At 41.2% G+C, this 22,637-nt stretch overlaps 1 long non-coding RNA gene across 1 annotated transcript in view; it reads left to right on the forward strand.

Moving 5' to 3' along the window:
* Positions 1-22,637, forward strand: part of LOC137315160 (uncharacterized) — a 74,916-nt gene that overhangs the window by 40,236 nt on the left and 12,043 nt on the right. The window contains exon 4 of the long non-coding RNA XR_010961334.1: positions 5,231-5,326. This is a non-coding gene — a long non-coding RNA (uncharacterized lncRNA). The remainder of the gene's footprint in view (positions 1-5,230; positions 5,327-22,637) is intronic.

Raw genomic sequence — 22,637 nt, forward strand, 5'->3', positions numbered from 1 at the left:
TTACCATCAGGTAGGAGTGTCCATCACTAATCTTTACATAAAAATATAGCGGCTGAAATTACCAAAAGGTAGGAGGAACCCATTACTAAACTTTATATAAAAAGTAACTACTGAAATTACCACCAAGCAGGAGGCCCATCACTAAATTTTTATAAAAATGTAACGACTCAAATTACCAACAGGTCGGAGGGTCCATCATTAATCTTTACATAAAAAAGTAACAACTGAAATCACTACCAGGAAGTAGTGTCCATCATTAATCTTTATAAAAGAAAAATAAACTACTGAATTTACCAACAGGCAGGAGGCCGCATCACGAATCTTGATTTAAAAAAAGTAAATCCTGAAATTACCAACAGGTCGGAGGGTCCATCACTCACCTTTACGTAAAAAAGTAACGACTGAAATTCCCAACAAGCAGGAGGTCCCATCCCTTATCCTCACCGTAAAAAATAACGACTGAAACTACCACCAGGTGGCAGTGTCCATCAGAAATCTTGACGTGAAAGGAAACAACTGAATTTACCATCAGGGTTGAGAGTCCATCACTAATGTTTTGTTCAAAAGTAACTACTTAAATTCACACCAGGCAGTCGGGTCCAACGCTATTTTTTATATAAAAAGCAGCTACTGAAATTACCAACAGGCAGGAGGGTCCATCAATAATCTTTACAAAAAAAGATAAACTACTGAAATTACCAACAGGTAGGAGGGTCCTCACTAATCTTTGTTTAAGAAGTAACAAGTGAAATCACGAAAAGGCAGTGGGCCCCATCACTAATTTTATGTAAATAAGTAACTAATGAAATTACCAACAGGGAGGAGGGTCCGTCAATAATCTTTATATAAAATGTAACAACTCAAATTACCAACAGGGAGGAGGGGCCATCATTTATCTTTATATAAAAAGTAAATACTGAAATTACCACCAGGTAGGAGGGTCCATCACTTATGATAATACAAAAAGTAACTACTGAAATTACCAGTAATTATGAGGGTTCCATCACTAATCTTTACCTTAAAAATGAACCACTGAAATCACCACCAGTTAGGATTGTCGGTCACTAATCTTGATATAGAAGTAACTACTGAAATGATCAACGGTTAGGAGGGTCCATCACTAATACTTACATGAAAATTAACCACACAAATTATCTACAGGGAGAAGGGTCCATCACTAATCTTTATGTAAAAAGTAACCACTGAAGTTACCAACATGGAGGAGGGTCCATCACTAATTTCATTTGAAAAAGTAACGACTGAAATTACCCACAGGTGTGGGCGGGGGTTCATCATTAATCTTTATATAAAAAGAAACCACTGAAATTACAAAAGGGAGAAAGGTCCATCACGAATCTTAATATAAAAAGTAACAGCTCAAATTACCAACAGGAAGGAGTGTCCATCACTATTCTTTATATAAAAAGTAAACACTGAAATTACCAACAGGCAGGAGGGACCATCACGAATCTTTATATAAAAAGGAACGAGTCAAATTACCAGCAGGTATGAGGGTCCCATCACTAACCTTTATATAAAAAAGTAACCACTGAAATTACCAAAAGGCAGGAGGCCCCGTCACTAATCTTTACATAAAAACTAACCACTGAAATTACCAAAAGGCAGGAGGCCCCGTCACAAATCTTTACATAAAAACTAACCACTGAAATTACCAAAAGGCAGGAGGCCCTGTCACTAATCTTTCCATAAAAAGTAACGACTGAAATTATCAAAAGGCAGGAGACCACATCACTAATATTTACCTAAAAAAGTAACTGTTGAAATTACCAACAGGTAAGAGGGTCCATCACTAATCTATATATAAAGAGTAAGCACTGAAATTCCCAACGGTCAGGACGCCCCATCACTAATTTTATATAAAAAGGTGACAACTGAAATTACCCGCAGGTAGGAAGGGTCATCACTACTCTTTATATAAAAAGTTACAACTCAAATTGCCAAAAGGGAAGAGGGTCCGTCACCAATGTTTATAAAAAAAGAAAGTACTGAAATTACCAACAAGTATGAGAGTACATTTCCAATCTTTGTATAAAAAGTAATTACTTTTTTTTAATTCGTTCACGGGATGTGGGCGTCGCTGGCAAGGCCAGCATTTATTGCCCATCCCTAATTGCCCTCGAGAAGGTGGTGGTGAGCCGCCTTCTTGAACCGCTGCAGTCCGTGTGGTGACGGTTCTCCCACAGTGCTATTAGGAAGGGAGTTCCAGGATTTTGACCCAGCGACGATGAAGGAACGGCGATATATTTCCAAGTCGGGATGGTGTGTGACTTGGAGGGGAACGTGCAGGTGGTGTTGTACCCATGTGCCTGCTGCTCTTGTCCTTCTAGGTGGTAGAGGTCGCGGGTTTGGGAGGTGCTGTCGAAGAAGCCTTGGCGAGTTGCTGCAGTGCATCCTGTGGATGGTACACACTGCAGCCACAGTGCGCCGGTGGTGAAGGGAGTGAATGTTTAGGGTGATGGATGGGGTGCCAATCAAGCGGGCTGCTTTATCTTGGATGGTGAAATTACCAACAGTTAGTTGGGTCCATCCCTAATCTTCATATAAAAAGTAACAACCAAAATTACCAACAGGTCGGAGGGTCCATCACTCACCTTTACGTAAAAAAGTAACGACTGAAATTACCAACCAACAGGAGGTCCCATCCCTTATCCTCACCGAAAAAATAACTACTGAAACTACCACCAGGTGGCAGTGTCCATCAGAAATCTTGACATGAAAGGAAACTACTGAATTTGCCATCAGGGTTGAGAGTCCATCACTAATCTTTTGTTCAAAAGTAACTATTTAAATTCACACCAGGGAGTCGGGTCCAACGCTATTTTTTATATAAAAAGCAGCGACTGAAATTACCAACAGGCAGGAGGGTCCATCACTCATCTTGAGATAACAAACGTAACTGCTGAAATCACCACGAGGTAGTAGGGTCCATCTCTATTTTTTATAAAGAATAGAAATTACTGAAATTACCAACAGGTAGGAGGGTCCATCACTAATCTTTATATAAAAACTAACCACTGAAATTACCAACAGGCAGGAGGGTCAACCACAAATCTTTATATGAAAAGCAACTACTGAATTTACAAAAGGGAGGAAGGTCCATCACTAATCTTTTTAAATAAAGTTATTACTGGAATTAGCAACAGGTAGGCTGGTCCATCAATTATATTTATAGAGAAAGTAACCACTGAAATTACGACCAGGTCGGAGGGTTCATCACTAATCTTTATATAAAAAGCAACTACTGAATTTACAACAGGTAGGAAGGTTCTTCACTAATCTTTTTTTAAAAAATGTAATACTGGAATTTCCAACAGCTAGGGGGTCCTTCACAAATCTTGGTAAAAGAAAAAAACTACTGAACTTTCCAACAGAGAGGAGGGTCCATCACTTATCTTCATATGAAAAGTAACTACTGAAATTACCACCAGGTGGGAGTGTCCATCGCGAATCTTTATATATAATGTAACTACTGAAATTACCACGAGGCAGGAGGAACAATCACTCATCTTTGTACCAAAAGTAACAACTGAAATTACCAATTGACAGGAGGCCCTATCAGTAATTTTTATTAAAAAAAGGTAACTACTGAAATTACCAACAGGCGGGAGGTCCCATTACAAAACTCCAGCCAAAAATATAACTACTGAAATTACCACCAATTAGGAGTGTCCATCACTAATCTCAATATAAAAAGAAACTACTGAAATTACCAACAGGTAGGAGGCTCCATCACTCGTATTTTTAAATAAAGTAACTGCTGGAATTACCAACAGCTGGGCGGGTCCATCATTAATCTTTGTAAAAGAAAAAAATACTAAAATTACCAACAGGGAGGAGGGTCCATCACTGAACTTTATAAAAAAAACGTAACTACTGAAATTAACACTGGTCAGGAGTGTCCATGACTAATCTTTATATAAAAAGTAACGACTGAAATTACCAAAGGGAGGAGGTCCCATCACTAATCTTTACATGAAAAGTAACTACACAAATTAGCAAAAGGGAGGAGGGTCCAACATTAATCTTTAGATAAATGGTAAACACTGACATTACCAAAAGGGAGGAAGCTCCATCACTAATCTTTATATGAAAAGTAACTGCACAAGTTAATCTTGTGTTTGATTACACTAATGTAATTAGTGTAGGAGTAAATGTAATTTTTGTTTCTGTTGTCCGTTTATTACACGAGTGTCAGCGTGACTGACACAATCGATAACTACATCTTACAAGGTATCAAACTAGGTTGCACATTTAAGCTAGAGAATAACTTCAACTATAGTTTGAAGAAATTACAGAACGATTTTAATCTCATTTACATTTCCACAGTGTGACTGATAGTTTGATTGGTTGCTCTTGCCTTTGCGCACACACAGCGAGGCACACACAATGTGGAATCATGATTGTAAAACAGCCGTCAAATCTACAACTTGTATATTTGTGGTGTTTTCTGAGATTGTAAGACCCCTAAAAATAATACAAAAATAAATGTGCAGCACCTGTTTAAAGTTACACGATTCATAACATTATACATTCGTGTTAATATTAGTAGAACGGTGTAAAATTCCTCACCTCCTACAGTGCTCATTATTCACGTGCTGATACCATGAGAGATATGGTAAATATATTCAAATAGAAGCACCAACCAAAACACATCTCCATGATCACACGGGCAATGTCACTACGCATAGAGAGCAGAGAAATCACACCCAGCTCGATATTGTGTATGTAGATAGATATCAGGTTCATAAAACACCAGAATTTAATATCAAAACTCAACAAACAAAAATAATCAAACAAATCTGTGAATAAGAAAATACAATAGCGCCAGACTGGGAAATAACGAGTGAAGGTAATTCATCACCTCGCTCCAGTTTGCCCTCCAGAATATTCACGACCTCAGGAATAAGTCGGGGTGCTGGCCTGCACTGTGAGTAAATCTTACCAATTGGTGCTCCCAGTGCAGAATCTCGGCCGTCTTGAACTGGGTTGTGGAGATCAGCGGGGCTCATTGGGTTTCACTGGGCAGCAGTCTGTGCCGCACCTGATGTGGAGAGTTGATCCGAACAGTCGGGAAATTCTCGATTCCAGAGCTAACAGCTGTTGTACTGTTGGGCGAGGAGGGATTTGGTATCACGTTTAACGAGGCGACGTTTTATCCCTCTCATTTTAATATTTCAGTCTAACCCTCCGATTAATATATTTATTACAGAGCATCAGAAACTTGGAACGCCTGTTACCACCATGGCTGAAGGTCCAAATAGGGGAGAAGATCCAACATCATCAACAAGAATGAGAATAGACACCGGTAGGTTCAGAACAATCTTTAAATATCAATTGTGTCCTGAAAAAGGGTCCAAATCACTAGCAAGAACCTGCCGCTCACACAGGAAGAGGAAACCGAGCAGATACTATGCAGGTAGAGGGAAGTGAGTGACCATCCAGAGGGGCAGTACAGTCATAGGTGGAGTGACCTCATTATTGGAACTGTCCAATAGATACCTGGTGTTCGGGACGATAAGAGGGATAGAAAGAGTGACTCAGGCTGGTCCTCCTGAGTAACAATGTGAAAACAGGGAGCAGTGCGGGGCAGCCCGAGTGGGGGAGGGGGGAGAGGCAGGTGGGGCACAGGAATTAGAGAGCGATAGTGCTGGGAGATTTTCTAGTCAGGGGTACAGGGAGACTCTTCTGAAGCCATGAGCATGTCGCAAATGTTAAGCTGCCTCCCTAGTGCCATAAAGAACAACATTCTGGAACAGATGGGACCGTCTCTGGGGAGTAAAGAATAGCATAATATATTCATGGTAGGAAGTACTAACACGGATAGAACTAGGTTTATACAGGGAATATTAAGATTTAAGCTCTATACTGAAAAACAAGGCCTCAATTTGGTGATCTCTGGATTGCTTTGCACTGGGACACTTAAGGAGGAAAATATGAGGCAGGTCAATGTGCGACTGCAGGGCTGGAGCAGGAGGGAAGGGTTCATGTTCTTGGGACACTCGGGTGAGTTCAGGACGAACGAAAGGGACAAACAACAATGGTTTGACAGACTGGGTACATGGAGCAGTGGGAAGGTTTCACCTGATGGGACTGGAGCGTGTGAAATATCTCGATCTGAGACTAGAGAGTGGAAATAATAAAACTGTTGAAGCAGGAACAGAAAATTTATGAAATAGTGAAAAGTTATTAGTAGGAAAATGAAAGGAGGTTTTTAAGTAGTGACACAAGAAGTAACTTGATATTAAAAGCGAAGAAAAACGATAACGGGTCAACATTCCAATGAATTGGAGTTCAGGTTGTGTGTTATTTCTGTGAATCTACAAATCATTCCAAACACGTTTGGAAAATCAGAATCATGAGAGATGTGATGTAGTGTCTGTACAACAGGGCCTTGGTTTTCACAGGACAGGGTGAAATGTTTCTAGTTATAACGTTTTGAGGGGAGAGGAGGCCAGAATTAATAAATGTTTCTATGACAGAGCTGGAACAACAACATCAACAAATTTGCATTCATATAGCAACTAAACGGGGTAAAATGACCAAGGCACTCCAGAGGAGCGATTATCAATTTGACACCAAGTCGCATAATAAGGTATGAGGATGCGTGATCAATAGCTTGGTCAAAGAGGTAGGTTTTAAGGAGCGTCTTAAATGAGAAGAGAGAGGCGGAGAGGTTTAGAACAGAAGGAAGTTCCAGGGAGCTATTTGAAGGTAGAATCAATATGTACTCAGTTATGCAATAGGAAGGGAAATATCACAATTGTTGATGGGTTTTGCAGGCCAGCAAGCAGTGGAGATGAGATAGAGGAAACTGGGGGGAAATAGTTGTGGTGAAAGAAGATTTGGGGAGATACAAAGTATTTCCCTTAGTTTCTAAAAATGATGGCGGAAGTTACATTTTGTTGCAATAGAGGAGGCTGAAGATCCAACGTTGGAGATAACAGTAGAGAAGGATTTGGGTCTGAATTTAATAGCCAAGGTGGATATGTCACCGGGCCCAGAGATAACTCACCCGAGGGTGTTAAAGGAAGTCAGTGAGGAGATTGGAGGGACTTTGATCATAATTTTTCAACCTGCAAAATTTTGATAACACAATTGTTATCAAAAATATCCAGATGGACTGAAGGAGACCAAGTAAAGTCTCTGTTAAAATAGGGAGGGAGGGGTCAACTCGTCAACGAGAGACCAATTAGTCCACTCAATTGTGGGCAAACTCCTCGAAGCAGTAATTTCAGTTCGTATTAGTGAACTTTTATGATTCGAGGAAGGCTGGAACGGATACATTTTAGACATTGAACATTTTATTAGACTAATTTGATATACATTTGTTGAGACGTGACTATACAGGTCAATGGATTGTAACATATGCGGTATATATGGGTTTTCAGAAGGTATTTGATATCGTGGCTCACAGGAGGCGTCAGCCGTTTGGTATAAGAGGAAATGTCGCCGCCCGGATGGAAGGTCGATAATGTGTTTAGTTTTCTCCATTGTTGTTCACAGACCGAACACTGCGATCACTGAGTTCTTGACAAAGTGCGACGGTTACCAACTGATCCAGTTGACGCAATTCTAAATGAACGGAGTGAAAATAATGACAGTCACTCAGCTACATCCTGTAAATACTGACACTCACTCAGGAACATCCTGCAAATACTGACACTCACACAGGAACATCCTGTAAATACTGACACTCACTCCGGAACATCCTGTAACTACTGACACTCACACAGGAACATCCTGTAAATACTGACACTCACTCAGGAACATCCTGTAAATACTGACAGTCACACAGGAACATCCTGTAAATACTGACACTCACTCCGGAACATCCTGTAAATACTGACACTCACACAGGAACATCCTGCAAATACTGACACTCACTCCGGAACATCCTGTAAATACTGACACTCACACAGGAACATCCTGTAAATACTGACACTCACTCCGGAACATCCTATAAATACTGACACTCACATAGGAACATCCTGTAAATACTGACACTCACACAGGAACATCCTGTAAATACTGACACTCACACAGGAACATCCTGTAAATACTGACACTCACTCAGGAACATCCTGTAAATACTGACACTCACTCAGGAACATCCTGTAAATACTGACACTCACACAGGAACATCCTGTAAATACTGACACTCACATAGGAACATCCTGTAAATACAGACACTCACCCAGGAACATCCTGTAAATACTGACACTCACACAGGAACATCCTGTAAATACTGACACTCACATAGGAACATCCTGTAAATACTGACACTCACCCAGGAACATCCTGTAAATACTGACACTCACTCAGGAACATCCTGTAAATACTGACAGTCACACAGGAACATCCTGTAAATACTGACACTCACTCCGGAACATCCTGTAAATACTGACACTCACACAGGAACATCCTGCAAATACTGACACTCACACAGGAACATCCTGTAAATACTGACACTCACTCCGGAACATCCTGTAAATACTGACACTCACTCAGGAACATCCTGCAAATACTGACACTCACTCCGGAACATCCTGTAAATACTGACACTCACACAGGAACATCCTGTAAATACTGACACTCACACAGGAACATCCTGTAAATACTGACACTCACTCCGGAACATCCTGTAAATACTGACACTCACTCAGGAACATCCTGTAAATACTGACACTCACACAGGAACATCCTGCAAATACTGACAGTCACACAGGAACATCCTGTAAATACTGACACTCACACAGGAACATCCTGTAAATACTGACACTCACACAGGAACATCCTGCAAATACTGACACTCACTCAGGAACATCCTGTAAATACTGACAATCACTCAGGAACATCCTGTAAATACTGACACTCACTCCGGAACATCCTGTAAATACTGACACTCACACAGGAACATCCTGTAAATACTGACACTCACTCAGCAACATCCTGTAAATACTGACACTCACTCCGGAACATCCTGTAAATACTGACACTCACACAGGAACATCCTGTAAATACTGACACTCACACAGGAACATCCTGTAAATACTGATACTCACACAGGAACATCCTGTAAATACTGACACTCACTCAGCAACATCCTGTAAATACTGACACTCACTCCGGAACATCCTGTAAACACTGACACTCACACAGGAACATCCTGTAAATACTGACACTCACATAGGAACATCCTGTAAATACTGACACTCACTCAGCAACATCCTGTAAATACTGACACTCACATAGGAACATCCTGTAAATACTGACACTCACTCAGGAACATCCTGTAAATACTGACACTCACCCAGGAACATCCTGTAAATACTGACACTCACTCAGGAACATGCTGTAAATACTGACACTCACTCCGGAACATCCTGTAAATACTGACACTCACTCCGGAACATCCTGTAAATACTGACACTCACCCAGGAACATCCTGTAAATACTGACACTCACTCCGGAACATCCTGTAAATACTGACACTCACTCCGGAACATCCTGTAAATACTGACACTCACACAGGAACATCCTGTAAATACTGACACTCACACAGGAACATCCTGTAAATACTGACACTCACACAGGAACATTCCGTAAATACTGACACTCACACAGGAACATCCTGTAAATACTGACACTCACCCAGGAACATCCTGTAAATACTGACACTCACTCAGGAACATCCTGCAAATACTGACACTCACACAGGAACATCCTGTAAATACTGACACTCACCCAGGAATATCCTGTAAATACTGACACTCACTCCGGAACATCCTGTAAATACTGACACTCACACAGGAACATCCTGTAAATACTGACACTCACATAGGAACATCCTGTAAATACTGACACTCACACAGGAACATCCTGTAAATACTGACACTCACTCAGGAACATCCTGTAAATACTGACACTCACTCAGGAACACCTGTAAATACTGACACTCACTCAGGAACATCCTGTAAATACTGACACTAACTCCGGAACATCCTGTAAATACTGACACTCACTCCGGAACATCCTGTAAATACTGACACTCACACAGGAACATCCTGTAAATACTGACACTCACTCAGGAACATCCTGTAAATACTGACACTCATGCAGAATCTTCCATTAAATACTGACACTCACTGAGGAACATTCCGTAAATACTGACACTCACTCAGCTACATCCTGTAAATACTGACACTCACACAGGAACATCCTGTAAATACTGACACTCACACAGGAACATCCTGTGAATACTGACACTCACGCAGAATCTTCCATTAATACTGACACTCAATGGGGAACATTTCATAAATACTAACACTCACTCAGGAACATCCTGTAAATACTGACACTCACTCAGCTACATCCTGTAAATACTGACACTCACTCAGGAACATCCTGTAAATACTGACACTCACTCAGGAATATCCTGTAAATACTGACACTCACACAGGAACATCCTGTAAATACTGACACTCACTCAGGAACATCCTGTAAATACTGACACTCACTCAGGAACATCCTGTAAATACTGACACTCACTCAGCTACATCCTGTATAGTCACGTCTCAACAAATGTATATCACGCAGAATCTTCCATTAAATACTGACACGCAATGGGGAACATTCCGTAAATAGTGACACTCACTCAGCTACATCCTGTAAATACTGACACTCACTCAGGAACATCCTGTAAATACTGACACACACACAGGAACATCCTGTAAATACTGACAATCAATCAGGAAAATCCTATAATTATTGACACTCACACAGGAACATCCTGTAAATACTGACACTCACTCAGGAACTTCCTGTAATTATTGACACTCACACAGGAACATCCTGTAAATGCTGACACTCACTCAGGAACTTCCTGTAATTATTGACACTCACACAGGAACATCCTGTAAATACTGACACTCACACAGAAACTTCCTTTAAATACTGACACTCACTCAGGAACATCCTGTGAATACTGACACTCACTCAGTAACGTCGTGTAAAACTGACACTCACTCAGGAACACCCTGTAAATACTAACGCTCACCCAGGAACATCCTTTAAATACTGAATTTCGCTCAGGAACATCCTGTAAATACAAACATTCACACAGGATCATCCTGTAAATACTGACACTCACACAGGAACATCCTGTAAATACTGACACTCACACAGGAACATCCTGTAAATACTGACAATCATGCAGGATCTTCCATTAAATACTGACACTCAATGAGGAACATTCCGTAAATACTGACACTCACTCAGGAACATCCTGTAAATACTGACACTCACTCAGCTACATCCTGTAAATACTGACACTCACTCAGGAACATCCTGTAAATACTGACACTCACTCAGCTACATCCTGTGAATATTGACACTCACTCAGCTACATCCTGTGAATACTGACACTCATGCAGAATCTTCCATTAAATACTGACAAGCAATGGGGAACATTCCGTAAATAGTGACACTCACTCAGCTACATCCTGTAAATACTGACACTCACACAGGAACATCCTGTAAATACTGACACTCACACAGGAACATCCTGCAAATACTGACACTCACTCAGGAACATCCTGTAAATACTGACAATCACTCAGGAACATCCTGTAAATACTGACACTCACTCCGGAACATCCTGTAAATACTGACACTCACACAGGAACATCCTGTAAATACTGACACTCACTCAGCAACATCCTGTAAATACTGACACTCACTCCGGAACATCCTGTAAATACTGACACTCACACAGGAACATCCTGTAAATACTGACACTCACACAGGAACATCCTGTAAATACTGATACTCACACAGGAACATCCTGTAAATACTGACACTCACTCAGCAACATCCTGTAAATACTGACACTCACTCCGGAACATCCTGTAAATACTGACACTCACACAGGAACATCCTGTAAATACTGACACTCACATAGGAACATCCTGTAAATACTGACACTCACTCAGGAACATCCTGTAAATATTGACACTCACTCAGCTACATCCTGTGAATACTGACACTCATGCAGAATCTTCCATCAAATACTGACAAGCAATGGGGAACATTCCGTAAATAGTGACACTCACTCAGCTACATCCTGTAAATACTGACACTCACACAGGAACATCCTGTAAATAGTGACACTCACACAGGAACATCCTGTAAATACTGACACTCACACAGGAACATCCTGTAAATACTGACAATCAATCAGGAAAATCCTATAATAATTGACACTCACACAGTAACATCCTGTAAATACTGACACTCACTCAGGAACATCCTGTAAATACTGACACTCACACAGGAACATCCTGTAAATACTGACACTCACTCAGCAACATCCTGTAAATACTGACACTCACTCAGGAACATCCTGTAAATATTGACACTCACTCAGCTACATCCTGTGAATACTGACACTCATGCAGAATCTTCCATTAAATACTGACAAGCAATGGGGAACATTCCGTAAATAGTGACACTCACTCAGCTACATCCTGTAAATACTGACACTCACACAGGAACATCCTGTAAATAGTGACACTCACACAGGAACATCCTGTAAATACTGACAATCAATCAGGAAAATCCTATAATAATTGACACTCACACAGTAACATCCTGTAAATGCTGACACTCACTCAGGAACATCCTGTAATTATTGACACTCACACAGAAACTTCCATTAAATACTGACACTCACTCAGGAACATCCTGTGAATACTGACACTCACTCAGGAACATCCTGTAAATACTGACACTCACTCAGCTACATCCTGTATAGTCACGTCTCAACAAATGTATATCACGCAGAATCTTCCATTAAATACTGACACGCAATGGGGAACATTCCGTAAATAGTGACACTCACTCAGCTACATCCTGTAAATACTGACACTCACTCAGGAACATCCTGTAAATACTGACACACACACAGGAACATCCTGTAAATACTGACAATCAATCAGGAAAATCCTATAATTATTGACACTCACACAGGAACATCCTGTAAATGCTGACACTCACTCAGGAACTTCCTGTAATTATTGACACTCACACAGGAACATCCTGTAAATGCTGACACTCACTCAGAAACTTCCTGTAATTATTGACACTCACACAGGAACATCCTGTAAATACTGACACTCACACAGAAACTTCCTTTAAATACTGACACTCACTCAGGAACATCCTGTGAATACTGACACTCACTCAGTAACGTCGTGTAAAAACTGACACTCACTCAGGAACACCCTGTAAATACTAACGCTCACCCAGGAACATCCTTTAAATACTGAAATTCGCTCAGGAACATCCTGTAAATACAAACATTCACACAGGATCATCCTGTAAATACTGACACTCACACAGGAACATCCTGTAAATACTGACACTCACACAGGAACATCCTGTAAATACTGACACTCATGCAGGATCTTCCATTAAATACTGACACTCAATGAGGAACATTCCGTAAATACTGACACTCACTCAGGAACATCCTGTAAATACTGACACTCACTCAGCTACATCCTGTAAATACTGACACTCACTCAGGAACATCCTGTAAATACTGACACTCACTCAGCTACATCCTGTGAATACCGAAACTCAAGCAGAATCTTCCATTAAATACTGACACTCACTGAGGAACATTCCGTAAATACTGACACTCACTCAGCTACATCCTGTAAATACTGACACTCACTCAGCAACATCCTGTAAATACTGACACTCACTCAGGAACATCCTGTAAATACTGACACTCACACAGGAACATCCTGTAAATACTGACACTCACTCAGCAACATCCTGTAAATACTGACACTCACACAGGAACATCCTGTAAATATTGACACTCACTCAGCTACATCCTGTGAATACTGACACTCATGCAGAATCTTCCATTAAATACTGACAAGCAATGGGGAACATTCCGTAAATAGTGACACTCACTCAGCTACATCCTGTAAATACTGACACTCACACAGGAACATCCTGTAAATAGTGACACTCACACAGGAACATCCTGTAAATACTGACAATCAATCAGGAAAATCCTATAATAATTGACACTCACACAGTAACATCCTGTAAATGCTGACACTCACTCAGGAACATCCTGTAATTATTGACACTCACACAGAAACTTCCATTAAATACTGACACTCACTCAGGAACATCCTGTGAATACTGACACTCACTCAGTAACGTCGTGTAAAAACTGACACTCGCTAAGGAACATCCTGTAAATACTGACACTCACTCAGGAACACCCTGTAAATACTAACGCTCACCCAGGAACATCCTTTAAATACTGAAATTCGCTCAGGAACATCCTGTAAATACAAACATTCACTCAGGAACATCATGTAAATACTGGCACTCACTCAGGAACATCCTTCAATTACTGACACTCACTCAGGAACATCCTGTTATTATTGACACTCAATTGGCAAGCCCGGAATGCCCACTTACATATTTAGAGTTACCAGGAGGCCCCCTAATTGCTTCTCCCACCCGGAATACCCTGTGTAGCTGTACATGCTTAGCAGGCGACCCCATAATCCCATCTCCCATCCTGCAAAACCCACGTTAATATACAGACTTACTAGGAGACCGGTAATTATATCCTCCATCTCAGAAATTTCACCTAGATGTAAAGACTTTCAAGGAGACCCTCTAATTATATTTTACAATCCGGAAGCCACGAAAACATGCAGGCATGTACCAGGATACACCGTAATTTCATCTCCCATCCAGGAAACCCAATGTGGTTATCGGGATTTGCCAGCAGACCCCATAATTACATCTCCCATCCTGGAAACCCATCTAGATATAGAGACTTATGGGGGGTTCCTGCAATTACATTTACTATGCCGGAAAATCGTCTAGATATAGACACTTAATGGGAGATTCTATAATTGCATATCAAATCATGAAAATCCGATATAGATTTAGATAATTACCAAGAGAGCCCCGCAATTATATCTCATTTCCAGAAATCTCATATAAATATGGGTAAGTAACAGGAGCTCCCTGAATTGCATGCCCCAACTCCCATCCAGAAAACCCCTTCTGAATATCGAGACTTCCCAGTAAGCATCGTAATTAGATCTTACGTCCGTAAAATTCCAGAAACACATGCAGGCTTATCAGGAACTCCAGGAGAAGTGAAGATGGGGCAATGAACGACGAGAACAGTAATACAGTGAAAGATAGTTCAAAAACTAATAGCTGGATATAGAGACTGATCAACAATAGCATCATCAGCGATGAGCAGACAGGAAGCGGGAAGAACAGTCGTACAGTTAAACACCATAATTAATAACTGGATATAAAACTTACCAGGGACACCGAGAGCAGTTAGGCGGGCACAGTAAATGACTGGAACATTAATAAAGTGACTTATGGTGTAAAGAACTAATAGCTAGATATCGAGAATTTCCAGTGACACCGAGAGCAGTTAGGCGGGCACAATAAATGACTAGAAAAGTAATACATTGAATCATGGTTTATAGAATTAATAGCGAGATAAAGAGAATTACCAGGGACACCAATAGAATGGAGGAGGGAATGGTAAATGACAAGAACAGTAATTTGTGAAACACACGTTATACAATTAATAGCTGGATATAGAGTCGGACCAGAAGCAGAAACAGCAGCGAGGAGGGGATGGTAAATTCCCAGAACAGTAATACAATGAAACATGATGCACGGAACCATTCTAGTAAATCTCTTCTGCATCCTCTTTAAGGCCTTTGCATTTTTCCTAAAGTGCCGTGCCCAGAACTGGGCACAATACTCCAGTAGTGGCCGAACCTGTGTTTTATGAAGGTACATCATGACTTCCATACTTTGTACTCTGTGTCTCTATTTATAAAGTCCAGGAGCCCGTATGCTTTTTAAAACGCATCTTCAACCTTCCCTGCCACCTTGAAAGATTTGTGCACATATACCCCCAGATCTCTCTGTTCTGGATCGGCTTTTAGAATTGTGCCCTTCCATTCATACTGCCTCCCTTCGTTCTTTCCAACAAAATGTATCACTTCGCACTTCTCTGCGTTAAATTCCAACTGTCCCGTGTCCGCACATTCCACCAAGCTGTCTATATCCTCTTGAAGTCTATTACTATCCTCCTCACTGTTCACGACACCTCCAATTTTTGTTTCATCTGCAGATTTTGAAATTCTCCCCGATACACCCAAGTGCAAGTCATTAACATATATCAAAAAAGCTGTGGTCCCAGTACCGACCACTGGGGAACACCACTGTACAGCCCTCCAGTCCGAAAAAAAATCGTTCACCATTATTCTCTTTCTGCTGTCACTTAGTGAATCCCTGCTTCCCCATTTATCCCACGGGGCTTCAACATTGATGACAGCCTACTATGCAACACTTTGTCAAACGCCTTTTGGAAGTCCATATACCCAACATCAACCGCATTGCCCTTATCAAACCTCTCGGTTACCTCATCAAATAACTCAATCAAGTTCGTTAAACACGATTGTCCTTTCACAATTCCGTACTGGCTTTCCTTAATTAATCCCCACTTGATCAAGTGACGGTTAATATCGTCCCGGATTAGCTGCCAGTCTATTCTCTCTTTGCCCCTCTCATTTCCTTTTCCACTTCCACTCTGAACTTTTAACATTCAGCCTGATTCTCACTTGTATTATCAACCTGAGATCTGTCATACGCCCCCTTTTTTCCCTGCTTCATTTAACTCACTATTTCTTCGTCATCAAGGGAGATCTGGCCTTAGTTTCCCTACCTTTCCCCCTCGTGGGAATGTATCTAGACTGTACCTGATTCATCTCCACTTGAAAGGCTACCCATTATTCAATTACAGTTTTGCCTGCCACTCTTTGATTCCAATTTACCCGGGCAGAACCGTTCTCATCCCCCTGAAATTCGCCCTCCACCAATTGAGCATTTTGCTCTCGAGTACTCCTCTGAGTTACCCATTTATAAACAGGGCCGCACCCTGAACACGGCCGGACCCTGAACACGGCTGGACCCTGAACACGGGCCTCACACTGAACATGGGCCGCACACTGAAGACGGGCCGCACTCTGAACATGGGCTGCACTCTGAACCGGGCCGCACCCTGAACACGGGCCGCACTCTGAACAGGGCCGCACCCTGAACACAGACCCCACTCTGAACACAGAGACACTCAGAAGCAGAACACACTCTGAATAAAGTCTCCACACTGTACACATACCCCATTCTGAAAATAGACCCCACACGGATCGCAGATTCCACTCAGAACACAGACCACATTCAGAACACAGACCACACTCCGAACACAGACCTAACTCCGAACTCAAAGCCCTCTCTGAACACAGACCCAATTATGAACACAGACCCACTCTGAACACAGACCCGACTCTGAAGATTTCTATGTTCGTATAGAAAGAGATTTATTGTACATCTGGACGATGCTGTTCCTCTCTCCTCATTTTTCCTTCACCCCCGTGGCTCCACCCACCTTTTGAACATTACATATGTCATTTACATTCCCCGCTCCTCTTCATCCCCGAATTCACCTCTCCTCCACTTTACTTCTTTCTGTAAATATTCTTTAAATCTGCTTTTTATTTCCCCATTTCACCTGCCTGTCCCAGTAACTTAAACATTTTGGTCATTTTCCAATTCAATTCCTTCCTTTGCATCCCAAGCAACAAAGCCACCTCATCGAAAGAACATTCAGCCCTGGGACTAAAGGTTTCAGATAAAGTTGCTATGTGGAGCTCAGACCCGTGGATATTTCGCTCCAGTAATGAAAGATATCCTTAATAGTCCCTGAATTGATAAAATTGCTCTAAGGTGCCTTTCGAGTGCCTTCAAAAACATGCTTAAAACCTGTTTAATACCTGTTCCTTCAAAATTATTTTCTCCGCCTATCTCCTTACCACGCACTGCCTCTGCATCACATTTTGCGAGATGTTGAATTCTTTGTAAAGTAATCTCCGATATCTATTTACAAAGCCTGACACTGAGCACAGACCGAAACTGAACATTGTCCCCACTCTGAAAACTGTCCCCACGCTGGTAACACAGAGCCCGCAGGAAGCGGGGTGGGAGACGGTGTAATCAATGTAGCTATCACAGCCGGTGTTCTTAATCATTCCCTGAATTGGCAGCGTTGCTCTGAGGTTCCGATCATGTGGACGCAAAAGGAAGCCTATTTCTTCAAAAGGCTTTTCCTCCATTTTCTCTTTAACCCGCTCTCTCTCTCTCTCTCTCCCACATTCTGCGTGCAATCGAATTCTTTATAAAGTAATCTGAGGTATCTATTCATGAACAAAGCCTCACACTGAATACCGACCACCACTGCATTAGGGCCATAATCTGAACAGAGACACCTCTCTGAACACAGACTCCATTCTGAAGATGTCTTTGTTAGTGTACAGGCAACTTTTTTGTACATCTGGACGGTGCTCTTCCTCTCCCCTCATTTCTCCTTCATCCCCCGTGGCTTCACCCCGCTTTGTATCATTACTTATGTCCTTTAGATTTCCCCCTCCTCTTCTTCATCGAACCTTCCTCTCCTCCATTTTATTTCTTTCTCTGAGTATGCTGTCAATCTGATTGTTATTTCCACCATTTTAGTTGCTTTTCTCTGTAAATATGACACTTTGTTCAGTTTTTAAATTAATTCCTTAATCTGGTTCCTAGCAACAAAGCCACCTCATCGACAGAATATATCGAGATTGCTCAGGGGGAAGGAGGAATTCTGTTTCGTTGAAGGCGCAATTCTCACAAAATTGTATCCAGAACAAACTATAAGACACCGCCCTGTGTCACATGAGGGGATCACTACGAACATTCAATCCTGGTGCTTAAATAGCTGAGATAAAAGTATTGGGCGGAGTTCAGGCCTAAAAATATTTAGTGCCATTAATGTAAAGATGTCCTTTAATATGTCCTGAATTGTAAGGTGGCTCTAAGGTATCAACAAGTGCCTTCAAAACCTGTTTTAAAACCAAGTTCTTCAGAGAGCTTTGCCTCCATCTATCTCTTTAAGACGCACTTTCTCTCACATAATGCAAGCTGATGAACCCTTTATAAATTAGTCTGAGGTGTCAATTTAAAAACAAAGCCTGACAATGAACACAGATCCGACACTGAACACAGACTCCTCTCAGAATAAAGACACCACTCTGAACACAGACAACACTCTGAACACAGACAACACTCTGAACACATACACCCCACTCTGAACACATACACCCCACTCTGAACACTCTCACCACTCAGAACACAGACCCCACTCTGAACACAAACCTCATTCTGAACACAGACCCTACTCTGAAGATTTCTGTGTTCGTATAGAAAGAGGTTTATTGTACATCTGGACGATGCTGTTCCTCTCTCCTCATTTTTCCTTCACCCCCGTGGCTCCACCCACGTTTGGAACATTACATATGTCATTTACATTCCCCTCTCCTCTTCATCCCCGAATTCTCCTCTCTTCCACTTTAGTTCTTTCTGTAAATCCTCTTTAAATCTGCATTTTATTTTCCCAATTTTACCAGCCTGACTCAGTAAACCAAAAATGTTGGTCATTCAAAGGAACGCACAAATATTGAGAACGGGTGTAGTTAGTGTTTAAATATAACACTAGAAAACTTAGAGATTCTACCAATATTTACAAAGGCTACGTGTTCTTGCTACTAACTTATGAGAGGGTAAGGCAAAACTCTTATTTAAGGGGATTCACACACTCTACAACGGTTGCAAAGCGATCCAGACAATATACCAATATTTACAAGTAGATCCATAGACTGCACTAAACTTTACTGGACGTGAAGAGACTGGAGTAATATTTACATGGGATCCAGAAACTGTTAGTATTTGGAGAATGATGCAGAGTTGGTGCCAATATTCATGGGGAGTATCCAAAGATGTTTCAATAATAATGGGAAATCATGAGATGGCCCAATAATTTTAGAATTATCCAGAGCCTTTATCGTTGTATGTAGGAATATTTACAGGGAAACCCATAGACTGTGCGAATATATACAGTACAATCCAAAAATTGTACCGTTACTGAAAGGTAAACTCAGAGACTGTACCAATATTTCCAAGATAATCCATTGACTTAACAATATTGACGGGTTATCCAGAGATTACACCAATATTGGCAGGGTGGTCTTCAAGCTGACTAGTAAATGATTCAGTTTCTATCTCTGAGTGTAAACCCAATCCTTTAGAAATGGGTAGAAACTAACTGAAATTAATTAATAAATCACGTTCAGAAATAATCTGCAATCTGTAATTGAAGCTGCTGTCGCTTCACACCGATGCTATCAGATTGCGGGTCTCATAGTTTCTGTTCCTCCAAATATTAATTTATATAATGTGCTGAGCTTTTAGATTTACAACTGTGAAATATTTGGATAAATATATGTTGTGATATAAAATGTATTGGGTTGAAAGTCGTTAAATGAACCTGTTTATTCAGTGACTGTACTTCAATCAGCCTCCACGGCCCTAATTGTTTCACTGGAGAGTTTCCCTTTGCTATAAATAAGGAGCTCCTTGCAATGTGTTATCCCATATTGTCAGGTGAAGTACCACCTCCGGCCTTAACAGGGATCAGCGGCTCGACAGAGAGTGGGAGAAAGCGTCTGAATCAGAGAACAATAAATTGGAAAGTGACAAGAATGGGCCATAATCTGAGGACAATCGATTGGAACGTTACAACAATGGGTCATAATCTGGTTACAATCGATTGGAATGTTACAACAATGGGCAGGAGTTTCTCCTGGTAGTTTGATTATCTTTCTGCAAATTATGATAGACTAAGATTAGCTGTTCGGATATATTTGGCACTTCGGATTATTCAAAAGATTTACTATCCCATCCTCGCTGTTGCAGGTGTCCCTGGTAATATTCGATATAATTAATTCCCTAAACCATGTTTAACTTTATTACTGTTCTTCTCATTTACTTCCCCTTCCTTGCTGTTGTTGCTGCGCCTGGTAAGTCTCTATATCAAACTATCGATTCTATAATCCACGATTAACTGTACGCCTGTTCCTCTCATTTATTTCTTCAAATTCGCTGATTTTGGTGTTCCTGGTGAGTTCTATATCGAACTATTATTTATATGTCCCACGTTTCACTGTATTACATTTCTTGTGAGTTACCATCCCGTCCTTTCTGCAGTTAGTGTTCCGGGTTAGTCTCCATATTCACCCATTAACTCGATAAAACAGGTTTCACTGTTTTATTATTCATGTCATTTATAATTCCCTCCTCGCTTCCATTGGTGTCCCTGGTAATCCTCTATATCCAATATCCAGCTTATTAATTCTCCAAGTCATGTTTCACTGTATTACTGTTCTTGCAAATTACAATCCCCTCCTCGCTGCTGTTGGTGTCCCTGTTAACTTCTATATCAGCTATTAATTCTAGAACACGTGTTTCACTGTGATACTGCTCTTCCCGTTTCCTGTCTACTACCCGCTGATGATGCTATTGTTGATAAGGCTCTATGTCCAGCTGTTAGTTTTGTAAGCTACCTTTCACTGCATTACTGTTCTCGTAATTCACTGCCTCATCTTCACTTCTCCTGGAGCTCCTGCTAAGCATGTATGTATATATGGGGGATTCGGGACGCAAGGTGTAACGACGATGTTTGCTGGTAAGTTTCTATATCTATATGCGATCTCTGGGAAGGAGATGTAATTGCGGGGTCTCCTGGTAAATCTTTATATCTTCATGTGTTTCCAGGATGCGAGATGTAATTACGGTGTCTCCTGGTCAGTTTCTATATCTACATGTGTTTCCAGGATGCGATATGTAATTACGGTGTCTCCTGGTCAGTTTCTATATCTACATGTGTTTCCAGGATGCGATATGTAATTACGGTGTCTCCTGGTCAGTTTCTATATCTACATGTGTTTCCAGGATGCGAGATGTAATTACGGGGTCTCTTGGTAAGTCCGATATCTACATGTGCTTCCAGGATGCGAGATGTAATTACGAGGTCTCCTGGTAAGTCTCTATATCTACATGTGTTTCCAGGATGCGATATATAATACGTGTTCTCCTGGTAAGTCTCTATATCCAGATGGGGTTGTCGGGATCGGAGATGTAATTACGGGGTTTCCTCGGAAACCTCTATATCTATATCGGTTTCCAGGATGTGAGGTAATTACGGGTTTTCCTTCTCAGTCTCCATCGCTAAATGATTTTTCCGGGATGGGAGATGTAATTCTGGGCTGTCCTCTTCAGTCTCTATATCTATCTGGGGTTTCTCCGATGGGAGATATAATTACGGAGGTCTTCTGCTGAGAAATTATATCTATATGGGGTTTCCAGGATTCGAAATGCAATTAAGGGATCCCCTGGTAAGTTTACATCTGTATATGGTTTCCAGGATGGAAACTGGGTCTCCTTGGATGTCTCTAAATCTGTATGGGGTATCAGGGATGGGAGTTATAATTACAGGATTTAGTGCTCTGTCCCTATATTTGTATGGGTTTTCCCTGATGGGGGATGTAATTACGGGGACTCCACGTAAGTCTCTATATCAATATGGGTTTTCCGGGACGGGCGATCTAATTTTTGGG

This window comes from Heptranchias perlo, unplaced genomic scaffold (assembly GCF_035084215.1).
Source record: "Heptranchias perlo isolate sHepPer1 unplaced genomic scaffold, sHepPer1.hap1 HAP1_SCAFFOLD_54, whole genome shotgun sequence".
Lineage (NCBI taxonomy): Eukaryota > Metazoa > Chordata > Chondrichthyes > Hexanchiformes > Hexanchidae > Heptranchias > Heptranchias perlo.